At 53.2% G+C, this 18,453-nt stretch overlaps 1 long non-coding RNA gene across 1 annotated transcript in view; it reads left to right on the top strand.

Annotated features, from left to right (window-relative positions):
• Window positions 1-16,783, top strand: part of LOC143695238 (uncharacterized) — a 38,429-nt gene extending 21,646 nt beyond the window's left edge. The window contains exons 3-4 of the long non-coding RNA XR_013184321.1: window positions 10,224-10,337; window positions 16,694-16,783. This is a non-coding gene — a long non-coding RNA (uncharacterized LOC143695238). The remainder of the gene's footprint in view (window positions 1-10,223; window positions 10,338-16,693) is intronic.
• The last annotated feature ends 1,670 nt before the right edge of the window (window positions 16,784-18,453 follow it).

Genomic DNA, 18,453 nt, shown 5'->3' with positions numbered 1-18,453 from the left:
TTCTTTTGCCATGATGAAGCCTTGGAAACTCATCCCATATTGTAGCAGTCCCTTTTGGTTACTTGAATCCTAAACTCAGCAGTTTCATTAAATTACTCATTCTCCCCCATTTTCTTTGTGATCACCAGCCATGTCAGTCACAGCCACTCTTCAAAGAGGGAGGCTGAACTCTACATCAGATAGGACTTCTTTCTTTTTATTTATAAAGCAAAGCATGAATTCTAACAGGTCCACTAGTCATATCTATTGATTTGGTACTTAATCATATGAACACAATGAATATTCAGTGCCTGCATGATATAAAAAGAACAATCAGAATAAGCTATTAGAGGTGCTGGAATCTCATTTAAAATCTAATTAGGTCTAGAACAAAACTAGAGGAGTCCTGTCTGAGTAGGAAGAAATGGATGTGTCTACATAATGATTGAAATGCCTTCTTTTTTCATCCTTCTCTTGGCATGTATTAAGAAGCTAGATTTTTTATTTCCCCAGTTCAGGCTTGGCAAACCATGAGTTTGGCTGATACCCTCATGCTTTGACTCAGGGGTGAGAGCTGATCACTGTGTGCTGTGCAGCTGCTCTCTCTGAACAGTCACAGTGTTTGGGTGGGCAGTCCCCCCAAGCAGAAATTGTTTTATAGCTGGCCCTGCTCCCCTGCACTGACCAGCTCACTAACTCCTGGGCTTGCATTGCTTTAATTGACCTCGTGGTTTTCTGGGTTTTAGCACTGTATCAGATCAGTGCTTTGTGACTTTTCCCCCCTTTTTAATAGCAAAACTAAGAAAAACTTCAGTTATTTATGGCTCTTTTACATAAATATCGTGGCTCAGCTTGCAGGGGTTGTGGTGCATGAAGGCAGATTCAGGCTTGGCTGGGCTGGGCAGAGCTGAGCAGGTGAATTTTTCAGTTCCCTTTAGCAGCTGGGCTGGATCTAACCCATGCTGAGGCAGGCAGAGGGCTGAGCAGGTCACCCTGTGCTGAGCTGCTGCCCAGTGGGACCCTGCTTGTCTTGGCATCAGCAAACTGTGCCTGGAGCTGACATTTCTGACTGGGGGTGGGCAGGGGGCTGCCCTGGCCCTGCAGACCCTCCAGGGCTGACCCCACGGTCACAGAGCCCTGCACACCCACCCTGTGAGCACAGCCTGGCTCTGGCACTGGGGCTGGGCACGGTGCCCACCATGCACACACAGTGCAGGGCTCACAGGGCTGGGCACAGTGCCCATCATGCACACACTGTGCAGGGTTCACACACACACTGTGCAGGGTTCACAGGGCTGGGCAGGGTGCCCATCATGCACACACTGTGCAGGGCTCACAGGGCTGGGCACAGTGCCCATCATGCACACACTGTGCAGGGCTCACAGGGCTGGGCACAGTGCCCATCATGCACACACTGTGCAGGGCTCACAGGGCTGGGCACAGTGCCCATCATGCACACTGTGCAGGGCACACAGGGCTGGGCACAGTGCCCATCATGCACACACTGTGCAGGGCTCACAGGGCTGGGCACGGTGCCCATCATGCACACTGTGCAGGGCTCACAGGGCTGGGCACAGTGCCCATCATGCACACACTGTGCAGGGCTCACAGGGCTGGGCACAGTGCCCATCATGCACACACTGTGCAGGGCTCACAGGGCTGGGCACAGTGCCCATCATGCACACACTGTGCAGGGCTCACAGGGCTGGGCACAGTGCCCATCATGCACACTGTGCAGGGCACACAGGGCTGGGCACAGTGCCCATCATGCACACACTGTGCAGGGCTCACAGGGCTGGGCACGGTGCCCATCATGCACACTGTGCAGGGCTCACAGGGCTGGGCACAGTGCCCATCATGCACACACTGTGCAGGGCTCACAGGGCTGGGCACAGTGCCCATCATGCACACACTGTGCAGGGCACACAGGGCTGGGCACAGTGCCCACCATGCACACACTGTGCAGGGCACACAGGGCTGGGCACGGTGCCCATCATGCACACTGTGCAGGGCTCACAGCCTGGGCACAGTGCCCATGATCCACATTGTGCAGGGCTCACAGGGCTGGACACAGTGCCCATGATCCACATTGTGCAGGGCTCACAGGGCTGGGCACAGTGCCCATCATCCACACTGTGCAGGGCTCACAGGGCTGGGCACAGTGCCCATCATGCACACACTGTGCAGGGCTCACAGGGCTGGGCACAGTGCCCACCATGCACACACTGTGCAGGGCTGACAGCCTGGGCACAGTGCCCATCATGCACACACTGTGCAGGGCTCACAGGGCTGGGCACAGTGCCCATCATGCACACACTGTGCAGGGCTCACAGGGCTGGGCACAGGGGCCTGGGGGCTGCCAGCCTCACCAGGGCTCTGCACCCGGGCTGAGGGGGATTGGGGGCACTGTGCCTGATGTGCTCCAGTGACACTGCTGGATTTTAACCATCCTTTATTCAGAGACTGCGCCCAGGCTTTCCCTGCTGTGCCAATTCCAGCCTAGAACACAATCCCAGGTCCTTCAGGTACAGCTTCACTCACTGTCCAAAGCCCAGGCTGTGTGAGCCTCCTCTCCTCTCCTCTCCTCTCCTCTCCTCTCCTCTCCTCTCCTCTCCTCTCCTCTCCTCTCCTCTCCTCTCCTCTCCTCTCCTCTCCTCTCCTCTCCTCGGCAGCCCAGGAAGGGTCAGCAAGGCCAGAGGGAGGGCTTTGCTCAGGAAGGGTGCCTGGCTTAGCAAGGCTGGAGGGAGGGCTTTGCTCAGGAAGGGTGCCTGGCTTAGCAAGGCCAGAGGGAGGGCTTTGCTCAGGAAGGGTGCCTGGCTTAGCAAGGCCGGAGGGAGGGCTTTGCCCAGGAAGCTCCTGCCTGCACACACCCCATGGCAAGTGGTGGTTTCCTAGAAATCCAGCCCTGGATGCAGAAATGTCATTTCATTCATGAATTCATGCTGTGGTTGCTGAGCACTCCTAGCTGGGGGTGATCTCTCTGCACTGGGAGCCTGCTCCTCTCCACCTCCAGCATTTCCTGAGGATGCAGGAGCCAAGGCAGCTCCAGGCAAAGTGCCCTCACAGCCACGCTGGGGCTGCACGGGGCTCAGCCATGGTGCGATGGCTTCAGAGCTGCCAGCTGCACCTATCCCCCCCAAATGCTTATCTGGAATTGTTACAGAGCATGTCAGGAATTCTATTTACAACTATATTGCCTCACATGTAAATAGGGAATTAAAGGGAGTCAGGGAAAATCATGTGCTACCCTGTACAGATCCTGGTTTGAGGGTGATGAGGAAGGTCTTGAGGTCTTGTTCAGTTTGCTTATGGTTTCATTGCTCTTCTTCTCCTGGCTGGAATGAATTGAACCTTACAGAAGTGGGCACTTGCCAGGTCTGACTTTAGACTTTTCACGCTGCTGTGTAGGGATCCTATTTTTTGCCTGATATGCATTACCTTCCACATCCTGTTATTCCCAGGATTTGATTTTGATTCTGTTCCATCTCATCTGAGATGAATGGGTTTAATCAGAATCTCCTACACCCACTTCATTCAATGGCAGCCCTTTATAAGATGCAAAGAAACATAGCACAGTCTTGTCCTGGCAAGGCAAGAGGCTAAATGAAGGGAAGGATTTCAGCTTCTGACTGGCTTCTAACCCTGGAGCTCTGAGGGTTTATAAGATTTTCCAGTGATAGCCTCATTTGGCCTCTGTAAATGGAAGCTGGGTGAGAAAATACAATCTGTCTGTCTGCTCTGCAATGTGCTCATTGATTTCAGCAGCTGTGCTGTAATTGTTCTCACAAATCAGCTAATTGAGGTCCTTAATGAAAGGTGACTTAAGCAGCAGTAAATGTGGCATTTGCCTCCCCAGTGGACAGCAGCTGAGCAGATCTGGGGCTCCCTGTTAGCCAAATTCTGCCCTTCCAGCACGCTGGCCTGAGTGAGTGGAGCTGATGGGTTTGTCAGGGTGCTGAGGCTCTCCTCCATCTCCTGCAGTGTTTGCTGGGCTGGGCTGGGCTGGGCTGGGCACTGTCCTGTGCCAGGGAGGTGCCTCACCCACCCCGGGCAGGGCCCAGGTGCCAAACACCAGTCAGGGCTGGCAGCTCCCACAGCTGGGTCCTGCTCGTGCCTTCCTTTTGCAGCTTTCACTGGGGGGACAGGACTCTAAAGTTCATCTGGAGGCTCAAAAACTTAACATGCTTTCTCCTCTGAGCTTTCAAATCCAGCTAAAGGCTTTTAGCTGATTATCTCAGGTCTCTTCTCTCTAATGACTTTCCCGTTTATTGATGTTGCACAAAAATCAGGGACAACCCTCTCTGTTAGATATAATTATCAATGACTATTGAGCTTGGGAAATTTTTCTGTTAATTTTGTCTTTAGTCTTCTATTTGCTGTCAGAGATGTGAAAAGGAAGCCTGCAATTCTCTCATAATTACTGAGTCTTGTTGATTTCTTTTTCCATTTTTTAAAGATAAGCTTGTGCTTAAGTATGAGCCTTTGAAAGAGGGAAGTAAAAAGTCTCCAATAAAGTGTGGTTGTGATTTGAATGCAAAAATGTCGTTGACTAAGGGAAACCCTGATTTTTGATTGAAAATTCACCACTGATTAAGCAATTTTGCTTCTCTTGATTAGATTTTGAGATTGTCTGTGCATCTCATCCTCACAAGGATGAGTTCTTGTTCGAGTGGAGTTACACAGATCAGACTGATCATGTCCCATCCTGAGCTGCTCTGGATCCTTTTTTAACACTTTTCAGCTGCTCAGCCGATTATAAAGGGACCATTAACGTGTGAGGATATGAAGAGACCCCGTTAGGGTGTTCTGAGGCTGGCAGTGCCTCAGCCCTGCCTGCCACGTGCTGCAGGCACAGCCCCTGCTGCAGAGCTTCTGCTGCTCTACCCTGCAGAGGGATGAGCAGAAATCTTCCCTGTGGCTTTTCAAGGTCCCCAAAATAGTTTCAAGACATTTCATTTTCACAGGGAGGGTCACTGCTATTGTGAAGGCTTTCATGGTGTAGTGTTACTGGGGCAGCCACCCACTGTCTGTGCACCGGATTTTGGCTGTTAAGAGCTGGGTACTTTGTCCTGAAAATGTGCAGTCCAGTGGGTCTCCTCCCTCACCAGTAGCTACCTACAATTTAATTCTTTAATTCCTTAGGATCAAAGCATCACATGGGTTGAAAGGGATCTCTGGCTTTATTCTGTTCTGAAGAGAGCACGTTGTTTCCTTTCATCCTCAGCAGAGCACTTTGCTGCTGCTCGTGTTCTCTAATACAGAAGTTTTCAGTTAGCTCAGCTGAGAAAGTGGGTCTGGATCTCAGTGCTGGCTTTCCTTCCTTGTCTGTCCCCGTTCCCCCGAGCAGCACAGGGACAGCCCAGGCCTCAGTCTGATTTCCCCACTGCTGAACGGTGGCTGGCAGCAAAATCCATCCCCATCCCTCCAGAAACTCATTAAAACCAGGGAACTCTGAGCTACAGCACAGTGATTTCTGTTTGGACTGCATTGCCAATTTAGCACATGTGTGAGAGGTAAAATGATTAAATAGCTTCTTGTAAGGAAATCTCTCTAACTAGAAACTTAAAAAAAAAATTAATTCCAATTTATGTTCACTTATTTGATCAACATTGTAGGCAAAACTTCTGATCATGTACTGCGTTCCTAAGAGAGAGGACATAGATTTGGTTTTTTTTGAATCACAGTTTTTTCTGTGGCTCATTATAGCTGCAATATTTTGTGTAGGTGTTTAGAACAGAGGACTGGGAGTGCCATCACTGCAGTATTCCAGGACATGGACTGGCTGAGCAGTGCAGCTGGAGCTCCCTGTGTTGAGAGTTAAGGGAGATTTTTTCTGTAGTAAATAACATGTATTATTTTGCATATTATTTTTGATTTTTATTGACATATTGGTGTTCATAATGGAGGTCTGACTGCTCTTAGGTCTAGGTAACCAATTTTGGTGTCAGTGGGGGTTTTTCCCCCAATTCATTTGATTACAATTCCTCCTGGAATAGGATGGCAGCAGTGTCCTGTGTCTGCAGGCACAGCCTCACCACTGGAGTGTTAATGTGCTGCTCACTGCTCTTCAACATCTCCTGTCATTTGAGTTCCTTCTCAGAAAGGAAAATAAGTTTTCACAGCTTTTTTCCCCCATTTCAAAATACCGTTTTTTTAAGCTAAAACTAGTTGCCAAATTCTATTTTGATCGCGGGGTTTATTTTTGAACTGGAGATCAGTACATTCAGGAATCGCAATTACGTGGAGATGATGCTGATCATCCTGCTCTGCAGTTTACCCACAGAAGCTCTCCACGTGGTGTGTGAGCAGTGACAGGAGCTGCAGCTCTGCAGGGCTGGGCAGAGGGACGGGGGCTGCACCAGCCTTGCCTTGGCGCTGCTTTGGAGGCTGCAGAGCCAGGACTGGCTGAGACCCTGCCCCAAGAGCCCGCAGGGGCTGCCCGAGCCCCGGGCACCTGCAGGGTCCTGTCCCAGCCCCTGTGTGTGAGCAGCAGGAGCCACAGAGGGGACACTGGGGACAGGGGCAGCAGCAGAGTGCCCTGTCCCTGTGCTGCTTGCTCAGGCCAAGAGCCACAGCCCAGACCCTTCTAGGGCTGTCCTGGCTCTGCACACAGCTCAGGGTGCAAGGTTTGGCTTTCTTCAGGTTTTATTTTCGTTTGGTCTTGGGTTTTGGTTTTTTTCTTCTTTATTTTAATGCAGATTAGGTGATTGAGGAATGGTTGGGAAGCATTTGATTCTGAACTCTCAAGAGGACACTCACCAAAGGGCTTTTCTCTTGACCAGTCCTAAATCCCAGGCTGCTGTCGATTCCCTGCTCTGCTGTGTTTTGCTGCGCTGTCCCAGGCACAATTTAGCAAAGGAACAATCCTGTTCTGATTATGTACCAAAATGCTAAAGCAAACAAAAGTGCAATCACAAAGGTGGATTATGAATTGTTTTTCCTTTGCTGAGGGAAGAATGTTTTTTGTCCATGCATTTCAAGGAACTCTACTGTTCATGAGCAATTTAAAAGAGAAATATTTGATACTGCAGGGGAGTTGGTAATGACTTAATCAAAGGCACAAAGACTTCTTTGCTCCAGTTGAATGTTCACATAGTTTAGTTCTTATTAGCATCGATTTTCCCCAAATCTTTAGCATCTGATTTATGAAAGGCAACATAATGAATTTTAGCAACAAACAAGAATATTGAACAAAAGACAGAGCATTGTTCCACTCCCTGGCATGGGGGTGCAGGACTGCTAGGGCAGCTCTGCCTTGGCTGGCTCACCCTTCCTGGGAGGCACAGGGAGAATTTCTGTGCCTCCCTCTCCCCCTGTGCAGGTCAGGAGGGGTCAGAGATCCCCGGGTGGGGAGCACAAATCCCTCTGCAGCAGCCAGGCAGAGCTTCCCTCCTGTGCCTGCTCCCACCAACCTGAGCAGCAGCCGGGGGCTGCTGGCCCTGCCTGCCCTCTGACTGCAGCTGGTGCAGGAGCCTGCGCCACACGGCCAGGCTCGATGGCAGATGAGGGATTGCTGAGCTCCCAGCCAGTGATGTTTTTATTTAAACCAGCTGGGAGTCTCTGACATTCTCAATTACAGCTCGTTTGCACACGCTCTTTGCAATTGAAATGCAGTTTGGCACCAGTGCCCCTGAGGTCTGCTCTGGGACGTGCCAAAATCTCACTGCCACAGCTGTGAAGGTAGGTGGCATTTGCAGTGCTAATAGAGAAGGATCAGGGGAAAAATAAAAAAAAGAAGCCTAAACTTTCTCCATCCCTTTTAAGCAGTGACTCAGTCACCAGCCCTTCCCACAGTTCTTCACTGATGTTCTAATTGCAGACCAGTACCAGCTCAGGCTGCCTAAAAATAAACTCCACATTTTCATTTAATTACTTGGACTGTCTGCCTCATTGCTGTGAAAATTATATAGGAGAAAATATTTACTTACAGGGTTTTCCTAAGTATGATCTCTCAGCTATCCCACACAGGTAGGTAATGAATCTATACAGAAATATGTTAGATTACAAAAGGCAATGTGAGGGTGAATGTGGGGCCAGGAGAGCTGGGTGGAGCTCAGAGCTCACCTGTGCCCCCTCCTTTGGGCACAGGCTCTGCCTCTGCCTCTCCATAAACCAGGGCAGTGATTATGAGCAGTGTTTGCTCCTCTGGCACTCTCTGCTTCCCCACACCCTGCACTGAGCTGCAGCTCTGCCTTCCCAGGGCAGGATGGCATTGGCAGCCTGGCATTGCAGCTCACACCTGTGTCCTGCTGAGTCTGCTGCCATTTCCTCTCTGTGAGAGCCTCTGGCATGTGGATAGCATTGAAGGTGAGTGTCCCATGCTCTGTGACAGCCTCTGGCATGCGGATAACATTGAAGGTGAGTGTCCCATGCTCTGTGAGAGCCTCTGGCATGTGGATAACATTGTAGGTGAGTGTCCCATGCTCTGTGAGAGCCTCTGGCATGTGGATAACATTGAAGGTGAGTGTCCCATGCTCTGTGAGAGCCTCTGGCACGCAGATAACATTGTAGGTGAGTGTCCCATGCTCTGTGAGAGCCTCTGGCATGTGGATAACATTGAAGGTGAGTGTCCCATGCTCTGTGACAGCCTCTGGCATGCGGATAACATTGAAGGTGAGTGTCCCATGCTCTGTGAGAGCCTCTGGCATGCAGGTAACATTGAAGGTGAGTGTCCCATGCTCTGTGAGAGCCTCTGGCATGTGGATAACATTGTAGGTGAGTGTCCCATGCTCTGTGACAGCCTCTGCATGTGGATAACATTGAAGGTGAGTGTCCCATGCTCTGTGAGAGCCTCTGCATGTGCATAACATTGTAGGTGAGTGTCCCATGCTCTGTGAGAGCCTCTGGCATGTGGATAACATTGAAGGTGAGTGTCCCCTGCTCTGTGAGAGCCTCTGGCATGTGGATAACATTGTAGGTGAGTGTCCCATGCTCTGTGACAGTCTCTGGCATGTGGATAACACTGAAGGTGAGTGTCCCATGCTCTGTGAGAGCCTCTGGCATGCAGGTAACATTGTGGGTGAGTGTCCCATGCTCTGTGAGGGCCTCTGGCATGTGGATAACATTGAAGGTGAGTGTCCCATGCTCTGTGAGAGCCTCTGGCATGTGGATAACATTGAAGGTGAGTGTCCCATGCTCTGTGAGGGCCTCTGGCATGTGGATAACATTGTAGGTGAGTGTCCCATGCTCTGTGACAGCCTCTGGCATGCAGGTAACATTGAAGGTGAGTGTCCCATGCTCTGTGAGGGCCTCTGGCATGCAGGTAACATTGAAGGTGAGTGTCCCATGCTCTGTGAGAGCCTCTGGCATGTGGATAACACTGAAGGTGAGTGTCCCATGCTCTGTGAGAGCCTCTGGCATGCAGGTAACATTGAAGGTGAGTGTCCCATGCTCTGTGACAGCCTCTGGCATGCAGGTAACATTGTGGGTGAGTGTCCCTGGTAGGGCTGCAGGGTGCTGGCCATTGCAGTGCTCTGCCACTACACTGCAATGTTCTTCCAGTGAATGGCAGCTCTCTCAACTAAACATTGTGCTCCTCAAGTGTCTGGGAAAACCAGAAAACTGGGATGGTGGTGGGTTTTTTGATGCAGAAATATATCCTTTTGGAGGTATTGGAGTGTGTTGGGAGCACTGGCTTGCAGCCATTTGAGGGAATACTGCAAAACCACTCGTGAATATTTGCTTTCCACTCCTAGTGAAAGGGAAACATTGAAACCATGCCAATAAAATGCATTTCTTAGGGACATTGGGCAGGGGAGAGCCCCAGGATCAGGGGATGTGTCTGAGGAGTGCTGGCTGGGGTGCCCTGAGCTCCTTGGTGGCTGAGGCTGGAGGGACACACAGAGCCTGGGCTCAGCAAACACCATGGTCAGTGTCTGAAGGGTTTGCAAGGACAGCTCTTGACTGCACTATTTTAATGTGAGCTGGGAAGGAACTTCTTGTCTTTATGCATAGTGGAATTTCAGGATGTAAATCAGCCAAACAAAAAAAGGGGTATATTTGATAAGCAAACAGTTCACTGAATATTTTGCCCACTGAAAGGTTTTGGACTCAGTGATCCTTGTGGGTCCCTTCCAGTTTAGGTCATTCTATATTTTATGTTGTTGGCAAAACCAGAAAAGCTCAGGTAGTTCTTATTTCAGCTTTATGATAACTATCCCAATAATTGTATTTGACAGTCAAAAAATCGATAGAGACCCATGTAAGTCATTAATGACAAAGATTGTGTCTGTCTGTCCTTACAGTGGCCAGCCCAGCTGCCTGCAGGAGGCCACCTCTGCTGGTCCTCAGGACAAGGAGCCCTGCATGGATGAAAGCCCTGAAATTCACTTTGTGGGAATTACAGACCAGACCTCCAGGTAATGCTGCCCCTGAGTGCTCAGAAATCATGGAACTGGCGAGAAATGATGCCTTTACTTTTTAATGTGAGAAAGAAAGGCTGCTGCTCTACTCTCTCTTACTACAATTAATTCTTTCCTTCTGCAGGAAGGAATTTATTATTATTAATAATTATTAATTATTATAATTCTTATATTATAATTATTAATTATTATTAATAATTTATTATTATTTATTAATAATAAATATTTTTTATGTAAAAGAAAGAAAAAGCAGGAATATTCTTGGGGCATGTCCCAGTATCAGGTCCTATTGTGTAAATTGCCAAATCATCCTGCAATTTGCATTAAAAAGCACAGGTTTAGCTCCCCTAAATGCATGACACTGTGTGTCTGTGGTTTACGTGCAGCTCAGCGAGGCAGCAGCCATGGGGAGGCCTCCAGAGTGGGGTCTCCAGGGAGGAAGGCTCTGCACCCCTCCTGCAGCAGGGAGAGTCCCGGGGCGGGGGGCTCACCCCCATTTCTGCTTCCCTGCTCTCGGCATCTCGGCCCCCGGGTTCCCGCGGAGCCCAGGGCAGGGCAGGAGGGAGATTCCTCTCTTCCTCATCCTCCTCCTCCTCTCCCCCTGTCCCCTCGTGTCCCCGCTGTGCGGTTCGTGCCGGGCTGTGCCAGGATGTGCCAGGCCGTGCCGTTCTGTGCGGTTTGTGCCAGGCTGTGCGGTTTGTGCCAGGCTGTGTGGTTCTGTGCGGTTTGTGCCGGGCCGTGCCAGGCTGTGTGGTTCTGTGTGGTTTGTGCCAGGCCGTGCCAGGCTGTGTGGTTCTGTGCGGTTTGTGCCAGGCCGTGCCGTTCTGTGCGGTTTGTGCCGGGCCGTGCCATTCTGTGCGGTTTGTGCCAGGCCGTGCCAGGCTGTGCGGTTTGTGCCAGGCTGTGTGGTTCTGTGCGGTTTGTGCCGGGCTGTGCCAGGCTGTGTGGTTCTGTGTGGTTTGTGCCAGGCCGTGCCAGGCCATGTGGTTTGTGCCAGGCCGTGCCGTTCTGTGCAGTTTGTGCCAGGCCGTGCCAGGCCGTGTGGTTCTGTGCGGTTTGTGCCAGGCCATGCCGTTCTGTGCAGTTTGTGCCAGGCCGTGCCAGGCCGTACGGTCTGTGCCAGGCCGTGCCAGGCTGTGCGGTTTGTGCCAGGCCGTGTGGTTCTGTGCGATTTGTGCCGGGCCGTGCCAGGCCATGCCAGGCCGTACAGTCTGTGCCAGGCCGTGCCAGGCCGTGCGGTTTGTGCCGCTCTGGAGCCGCGGCCGCTCTGCCAGGCACCGCTTTGATCTCGGGCGGGTTTCCCCGCGCTATTTTTAGAGGCAGCGAGGATAACCGAGGGATGTCGGTTCCCGTGCAGACGGGAGGCAGCTGCAGCCGGGAAGGAGCTGCAGACGCAGCTTTTCTCCAGGGGCAGAAAGAGGAGCAGAAGGAGGAAAACAAGGCGGTCTCCACCGGCAGTCCCAGCCCTTCTGCTCACACAATACGGCCCTGAGGCCAGAGAGGGATGTTCCCCAAGTACAGATTCTCTGCATTGCTGGTGATTCTCCTTGTTGGCTTGTGTGTAACTCACGGCTCTGCTGCGGCCCGGAGCCGGGACCTGCAGTTCAATTGATCTTTGCAGCACAGTGGATATGTTTATAAGGGATTGCCAATAGTCACCCTTTGATTTAAAAATGATTGCAACATCTCTCACTTTCCCTGCTTTAAACACGTGTGTGGAGGTCTCAGATTGCTCAGTTTTGATCGTACCGACTCCTGCTTTTTGTTTCATCTTCAGAACTGAAGCAAAGCAAGGAACAGGCACAGCAACCAAGCCTTTCCTCCCTAGGGCAGGAGTGTGTGTGTCTGCAGATTTGCACTCAGGCTGCGGGAGAACAAGAGGGAAAACATGTTTACAGGGAAGGAGAGGTTCCGAAGGGTGTTTTCTGCTCCTTCTGTCATCGCTGTTGCTGGGGAAACCAGCGCGGGCCCGGAGCGGCTCCCTCTGTCTCTGTCTGTCTGTCTGTCTGTCTCTGTCTCTGGCCCAGCGCGGGGCCCGGAGCGGCTCTGACATCGCAGCGGCTCCGACATCGCAGCGGCTCCCTCTGTCTCTGTCTGTCTCTGTCTCTCTCTCTGTCTCTCTCTCTGTCTCTCTCTGTCACTCTCTCTCTGTCTCTGACCCGGAGCAGCTCTCTCCCAGCTCCGGGGAAGTGCCGGCTCAGCCCCCAGCCCATCCCAGCCCACCCCGGGCCCTGCTCCGGGACACGGCCGGTGCCAGCTGGCTCCAGATGCTCTCGGGGCTGGGAGAGGCCTGGGACAGCTTCCAGTGCTGGGGAAGGAGCGAGGGCTGGGACAATGCTCAGGGAATCCCCAAGCTGAGAGTGCTGAGGCTGATGGAGAAAACCCCATCAATTTCAGCTGGGCTTGCTAACTTCTGACCTGTCCATAAATATTCACAGGGACTGATGAATCCTCTTACCCTGCTCCCTCATTCTCCTTTTGCATCTTTTGGAGTGGAGCTCAGTTCTGTCCAGTGAGCTCTGGAACCTGTAATGGGCAGATGTTAATTTTTTGCTGTTATGGCCATGGTACCTGTAGTTAGAGGATGCTTTCCCATGACCAGATGTAGTGTTGTAGTGTTCTGTTAGCACAAATCCAGGCACCAAGACACCTGAGCTGCTAGATCACAAACCATGAGGTCAGACAAATACACTAAAAAGTCAGAAGCTTAAAAATAAGAAAATTAGGATCTACTTATGTATTTGAATGCATTTAGTAGAGTTTTGTCCAGTTTTTCTCCTTTTCTTGGAGAACCAGAATTTCAGCAGTGACTTCAGTGCTTCTGGTTTTCATGCTTTCTTTTTACCCAATGCCACAGTTTTGGGGCAGGGGGATCCAGGAACTGTGAGGAGCCTGCAGGAGAGCAGCGAGCACACAGGACTGGCAGCAGCAGAGTCAGGCTTAGCAGGTGCCACAGGGCTGGTTTGGCTCCTGCTCTTGGCAAGCTTTGGGAAAGGGAGCCCTGTCTGGAGAGTCTCCCTGCTCAGGTTTGTGGCAGCCTGTGGTGCACAGATGTTTCCAACATCTGCAGAGCAGAGCCCTGGTGTTTGAGGTGCTGAGGTCTGGGACAGACACTGCCAGCTGGGCACTGCCAGATTTTCAAACATCTCAGCACCTTCTCCCCTGTTTTCCTTCCCAGCACTGGGGAACCACCCACTTCTCAGGCTGTTAACCTGGCAGCTGAAACCAACAAATTCTAAGCTGGAAAGATCTCCAAGCTTGGTGTCTCTTTAGTTACCAGAGTCCAAATAGATCAGTTAAACATCCTTTCCTCCCTGCCCACACCCCACACCTGAGAAACCTTTCCAAGCCCTTTTTTAGTACCTAAAATGCCACTCCCAGAGCAGAGTTTTCTCTCTCCAGGCATGTCCCCACGGGCCCTGGTTAATCCCAGTGTCCCTATGCAGTGAGACATTCCCCTTTGTTCCACTGCCCTCCTCCCAGCTCCCTCTCTGCAGGAACCCCTCTGGGTTTGATGCCATCAGCCCCTTCCTGTGAATCCAGAGGAGAGGGAGGGCTGTGAGCTGAGTCCTTTGTCCAGTGCCCACCCTGCAGGGGCACCAGGGCCTGGCACTGCCTGGGCTTTGCCTTGGGAAGATCCCTCAGCTGCAGCAGCCCTGGAGCCCCTCTGAGCAAGGCCTTTGCTGCAGCTCAGCACCACCTGCAACACACCAAGGAGAGCCAGAGAGACACCAGGAGCCAGGGCAGGAGGAGAGTGCTGGTAACTCCAATAATGCAGGACCATGTCAGGCCTAGGCAGAGCCAACGCTGGGGTTTCACAACACAAGTTTGGATTTAGAGGGAGGACTGTCTCCTGAATCCTAAACCCCATTTCCTGGTGAATTCTTAATTCTCCAAGTAGGTCATCTCCTTTGGGAGCAGTGGAGACTTGACAAGTCTAAATAAGAACTCTTCTCTCTCCTCCTTTGATGTTGCATGTCACAAAGTTGTTCCCTGCCATGCACTTCTCATCTCCTCTCTTCAGTTCCTGCTGAGCTCAGCTGAGCACACGAGCTGCTGGAGGAGAAGACGTTTCCAGGTCCCAGCAGTGTTTGTGCCAAGGTCTCTCCCTGGCTGCCAGGGTGGCAGGGGACAGCTGGAGGGTGGCCCTGGTGTCCCTGTGGCACCCAGAGCTCTCCCTGAGCTGCATTCCAGTGCACAAGGCCCAGACTTGCCAACCCCTGCCTGCCAAAGCCTCAGTCCCAGGGCATGTCCATGGGAAGGGGCTCAGCAGGGTGGAGGCCACATCCATTGCTGGGCACAGAGCCCTGCCAGGCCCCAGGAGTGACAGAGCTGGGCACAGAGCCCTGCCAGGCCCCAGCAGTGACCAGAGATGGACACAGAGCCCTGCCAGGCCCCAGGAGGGACCAGAGCTGGGCACAGAGCCCTGCCAGGCCCCAGGAGTGACAGAGCTGGGCACAGAGCCCTGCCAGGCCCCAGCAGTGACAGAGCCAGCACAGAGCCCTGCCAGGCCCCAGGAGTGACCAGAGCTGGGCACAGAGCCCTGCCAGGCCCCAGCAGTGACAGAGCTGGGCACAGAGCCCTGCCAGGCCCCAGGAGGAATCAGAGCTGGGCACAGAGCCCTGCCAGGCCCCAGCAGTGACCAGAGATGGACACAGAGCCCTGCCAGGCCCCAGGAGTGACCAGAGCTGGGCACAGAGCCCTGCCAGGCCCCAGCAGTGACAGAGCTGGGCACAGAGCCCTGCCAGGCCCCAGGAGGGACAGAGCCAGCACAGAGCCCTGCCAGGCCCCAGCAGTGACAGAGCCAGCACAGAGCCCTGCCAGGCCCCAGGAGTGACCAGAGCTGGGCACAGAGCCCTGCCAGGCCCCAGGAGTGACCAGAGCTGGGCACAGAGCCCTGCCAGGCCCCAGCAGTGACAGAGCCAGCACAGAGCCCTGCCAGGCCCCAGGAATGACAGAGCTGGGCACAGAGCCCTGCCAGGCCCCAGGAGGGACCAGAGCTGGGCACAGAGCCCTGCCAGGCCCCAGCAGTGACAGAGCTGGGCACAGAGCCCTGCCAGGCCCCAGGAGTGACAGAGCTGGGCACAGAGCCCTGCCAGGCCCCAGCAGTGACAGAGCTGGGCACAGAGCCCTGCCAGGCCCCAGCAGTGACAGAGCTGGGCACAGAGCCCTGCCAGGCCCCAACAGTGACCAGAGCTGGGCACAGAGCCCTGCCAGGCCCCAGGAATGACAGAGCTGGGCACAGAGCCCTGCCAGGCCCCAGCAGTGACCAGAGCTGGGCACAGAGCCCTGCCAGGCCCCAGCAGTGACCAGAGATGGACACAGAGCCCTGCCAGGCCCCAGGAGTGACAGAGCTGGACACAGAGCCCTGCCAGGCCCCAGGAGGAATCAGAGCTGGGCACAGAGCCCTGCCAGGCCCCAGGAGTGACAGAGCTGGGCACAGAGCCCTGCCAGGCCCCAACAGTGACCAGAGCTGGGCACAGAGCCCTGCCAGGCCCCAGGAATGACAGAGCTGGGCACAGAGCCCTGCCAGGCCCCAGGAGTGACCAGAGCTGGGCACAGAGCCCTGCCAGGCCCCAGCAGTGACAGAGCTGGGCACAGAGCCCTGCCAGGCCCCAACAGTGACCAGAGCTGGGCACAGAGCCTTGCCAGGCCCCAGCAGTGACCAGAGCTGGGCACAGAGCCCTGCCAGGCCCCAGGAGTGACAGAGCTGGGCACAGAGCCCTGCCAGGCCCCAGGAGTGACAGAGCTGGGCACAGAGCCCTGCCAGGCCCCAGGAATGACAGAGCTGGACACAGAGCCCTGCCAGGCCCCAGGAGTGACAGAGCTGGGCACAGAGCCCTGCCAGGCCCCAGGAGTGACCAGAGCCAGCACAGAGCCCTGCCAGGCCCCAGCAGTGACCAGAGATGGACACAGAGCCCTGCCAGGCCCCAGGAGTGACAGAGCTGGACACAGAGCCCTGCCAGGCCCCAGCAGTGACAGAGCTGGGCACAGAGCCCTGCCAGGCCCCAGGAGGAATCAGAGCTGGGCACAGAGCCCTGCCAGGCCCCAGCAGTGACAGAGCTGGACACAGAGCCCTGCCAGGCCCCAGGAGTGACCAGAGCTGGGCACAGAGCCCTGCCAGGCCCCAGGAGTGACAGAGCTGGGCACAGAGCCCTGCCAGGCCCCAGGAGTGACCAGAGCTGGGCACAGAGCCCTGCCAGGCTCCAGGAGTGACAGAGCTGGGCACAGAGCCCTGCCAGGCCCCAGCAGTGACCAGAACTGGGTACAGAGCCCTGCCAGGCCCCAGGAGGGACCAGAGCCAGCACAGTGCTAGGACAGTCCCTCACCTCCTGTCACCCCTGTGCTTTCAGGCTCTGGCACTGAGTTCCAGCTTCCACAAGGAGCCTGGCACAGACCTTGCCCTGATTATGGAGCCACCCCAGTGATGTTTTAAATTATGGGTGAGTTTTACATAATTCTTTTGATACGTGTTGTTATGACATGTAAAATTTTATCTTTGCAGTTGCAGTGAATTATGTAAGATCTTTGTTTTGCATTTGTCAGGATAACTTGAACCACTGCACATTTAACAAAAGCACTTTCAGAGGGCCTGGTTCTGCCCAGCTGATAATACAGATAAACTCCATAAGCTTTATTAAGCTTCTAGTGAGTTATAAAAGCTAACAGGCAAGTTTCTGTTACGGTGGCCCAACTCCAAAGCCAAGCATGCAAGGAAGGAGTGGGAGAAGCCTTATCCTGACCTGCAGCACCATTCCTGGGCTGCCAGGGATGGCTCATTACAGATCAAATGCTGTTTGCTGAAGGGGGCCCTGTCTCTGTGGGGGAGCAGCAATTCAAAAATCTGTTTTCTTTATGTCCTTCAGCGTGTGGCCCCAGCTCCTGGTTTGCTGTATCCTGCTCATCCTCACTGTTATGAAGAGGATAAAATACTCTTTGCTCTTGGTGTTTGGGGTTTTTCTGTGGCACTCATTACTCCAGTCATGTTTGTTTATTCTGCATGCAAACTGTTAATTAATTTGTCTCTGTGCAGCCCAGTAAGGCAGGGGAGGAACATCATCACTTTATAGATAAGGAGCAGAGGCACAGGAAGATTCAGTGAATAATGTCAATTACTCTGGGATGTTCAGCCTCAGATGCTCAGGAGCTGATGATCCCTGAGCACTCAGGATTTATTTGCTGGCTTTGGAGGGGCCCTGGGCGCTGCCAGGGCAGGAGTGCAGTGGGCAGCTGCTGCCTGCCCACACAGGGGCCCAAAGCACTTCCCAGGGCACAGACCAGCAGCAGCAGCCAGGTGGAAGGGTAGGAAAGCACAGAACCCCAGAAGGGGCCGTAAAGCTCCTCTGGTCCAGGTCCCTGCCATGGCAGGGGCAGCTCCCTCTGTCCCAGGTGCTCCCAGCCCTGCCCAGCCTGGCCTCGGCACTGCCAGGGATGCAGGGGCAGCTGCTCTGGGCAGGATAAATGCTTGCCATGAAGAAAGCATTCCTAAAACCCAGTCTAAACCTCCCTGGTGCAACCTGAGGCCGTTTCCTCCTGTGCTGTTACCTGGGAGAGCGATGCCCTGCAGCCCTGCCCCAGCAGCAGGAGCACCAGCAGGGCTGCAGGAGAGCACAGGCAGACAAGGGGCCCATGCTGGGCTCTCCAGCCTCCTTGGCTTGCTTCAGGTTAGCATTTGCCAGTTCCCAGCCCATAAATGAGAGACCTGAGAACGGCTATGGAAACTTTCACTTGCCAAATTCCAAGAGTATTTATATAATTTAATCGATAAATTGCATTGATTTGCGCTAAGTAACTCCTTGAGGTCTGGATAATAGATAAGGGTGTGCATGGTGCTGTACAAACACATCATAAATAAATGCAGCTTGCAACTCAATTGCAAGATATTAATGATTAATCTTCTCATAGTAAAATAATGTGATGTCTTTCCATTATCGATTTTTTAAAAAAAATCTGACCTAAGAGGTTTCAGAGTCATTTATTTGAGGAAGGCTGCCCTTTAAGCCAGATCTTACACTTTGTAAAAGGTCACAGGGTTTAAATATCATGGTTCCTTACAAAGCAGCCCTCCCTGAGAGGTTTGACAACACCTTCCTGAGGGCACATCATGGTCCTG

Source organism: Agelaius phoeniceus, chromosome 14 (genome assembly GCF_051311805.1).
Source record: "Agelaius phoeniceus isolate bAgePho1 chromosome 14, bAgePho1.hap1, whole genome shotgun sequence".
In the NCBI taxonomy this organism is placed as follows: Eukaryota; Metazoa; Chordata; class Aves; order Passeriformes; family Icteridae; genus Agelaius; species Agelaius phoeniceus.
This window is presented reverse-complemented; position numbering and strand designations above follow the sequence as displayed.